This window comes from Lepidochelys kempii, chromosome 5 (genome assembly GCF_965140265.1).
Source record: "Lepidochelys kempii isolate rLepKem1 chromosome 5, rLepKem1.hap2, whole genome shotgun sequence".
In the NCBI taxonomy this organism is placed as follows: Eukaryota; Metazoa; Chordata; order Testudines; family Cheloniidae; genus Lepidochelys; species Lepidochelys kempii.
The window spans coordinates 130,881,470-130,883,608 of NC_133260.1; positions in this window are offsets into that span (position 1 = coordinate 130,881,470).

The following is a 2,139-nucleotide window of genomic DNA, read 5'->3' on the forward strand; positions in this document are numbered from 1 at the left end:
AAAAGGTCGCACTTTCCCCGTGCAGGAAGGGTTGAAAGAAGGGCATGTTTAATCGAGAGAAAAGAAGGCTGTGGCTGGACATGCTAACTGTCTCTTAATTCGTAATAAATTGTTAGGAAGAGGACAGTGATCAATTGTTCTCCGTGTCCACTGAAGGTAGGACAAGTAGTACTGGGCTTAATCTGCAGCAAGGGAGATTAAGGTCAGATATTAGGAAAAACTTTCTAAGGGTAGTTCAGCACTGGAACAGGCTTCCAAAGGAGGCTGGGGGAATCTCCATGATTGGATGTTTGTAAAAACAGGTTAGGCAAACACCTGTCAGGGATGGTCTAGGTCAGTGGTTTTCAAATTGTGGGTCGCGACCCAGTACTGGGTCACGGAATGGAAGGGACTGGGTCGCGGCGGCTCTGGTCTGCACCGCCGACTGGGCCATTAAAAGTCCCGTCGGCGGTGCTGCCCGGCTAAAGAAGGCAAGTCCCTACCTGTTCTGACACTGCGCTGCACCCAGAAAGTGGCCAGCAGCAGGTCTAGCTCCTAGGCAGGGGGGCATCCGCCTGGGTCCGCACTCCCACTGGCCGGGAACCGGCCAATGGAAGCTGGGGGGTGGTGCCTGTGGGCGAGAGCCATGGGGAGCTGCTTGCGCGCCTCCGCCTAGAAGCCAGACCTGCTGCTGGCTGCTTCCAGGGTGCAGCGCAGTCCACGATGCCAGGACAGGCACCCCAAACCCCTCATCCCCAGCCCCACCCCAGAGCCTGCACCCCCAGCCCAGAGCCCTGATCCCCTCCCGCACTCCAACCCCCGCCCCAGCCCAGAGCCCCCTCCCACACCCTGAACCCTTTATTCCCAGCCCCACCCCGCAGCCCTCACCCCCACACCCAAACCCTCTGCCCTAGCCCAGAGCGCCTCCCACATCCCAAACCCATCATCCCCAGCTCCATTGGGTCACAGGCATCAACAATTTTCTTCAACTGGGTCGCCAGAAAAAGAAGTTTGGAAACCACTGGTCTAGGTTTACCTGGAACTACCTAAGTGCAGGGGGCTGGACCAGATGACCTCTCGAGGTCCCTGCCAGACCAACATTACTGTGAGTATAGGATTGTTTCCCCCAGTGTCCTCAGGGTCTAGTGTTAAATAACTAAACTGATGGGGCTTGTAGCAGTTCCATGGGGAGCCTATTGAACAAGTTTCTAAATCTCATTCTTCCTGGTATTGGACCTAATCTAATGGAAATCAATTACTTCAAATGGGCTTTGGATCAGACCCATTCACCCTCAATGTTCATTTTCCCACCCCATTCCTCCCTCAGGCACCCCGAATGGAAGTCACTAAAACATATATCTAGAAAAAGAGAGTTTAAAGCGCAGAGTTTTGCCCTTGCCATAGCAAGATGGACCGGCCAAAACACTTGGCTTGCATCCAAATTTGAAAATACATTTCCAGTTTAAAATCTAGATATGACCTCCTCAGCTGTTCTCGTGGGATACTGATCGTCTTTGATGGCCATAGTAGAATCTTTTGGAGCTATTCAGATCCTTGACTGATTTAGTTGTATAGAATCATAGAATATTAGGGTTGGAAGAGACCTCAGGAGGTCATCTAGTCCAATCCCCTGTTCAAAGCAGGACCAATCCCCAACTAAATCATCCCAGCGAAGGCTTTGTCAAGCCAGGCCTTACAAACCTCTAAGGATGGAGATTCCACCACCTCCCTAGGTAACCCATTCCAGTGCTTCACCACTCTTCTAGTGAAAGTGTTTCCTAATATCCAACCTAGATCTCCCCCACTGCAACTTGAGAGCATTGACTAGCCTGGTAACCCTATAACATCTTAATTTACCATCTGGCCAAGCTCATCTTTTTACTTCTTGATGCTAATGGGGCTTTTCATGGTGTCTGTCTTTTTGGCAGCATGCTCAGATTTATATCAGTGAGGTGGGTTATATCCCAGTCTGTTAAACAGCTTACCAAGTTCTTTAAGAACATCTTTTGCATCCCATTCAACAGGCAAGTTATACCCCCCTTTGATTATCTGCATTTTGCAGGTTGCTTTTCAACTCAAGCATTCATGGGACTCCCTGTTCCATTACTTCAAACTGGTATCTGTAACAGACTTGCCAGTGTGGCTTCGACACGTGGAATG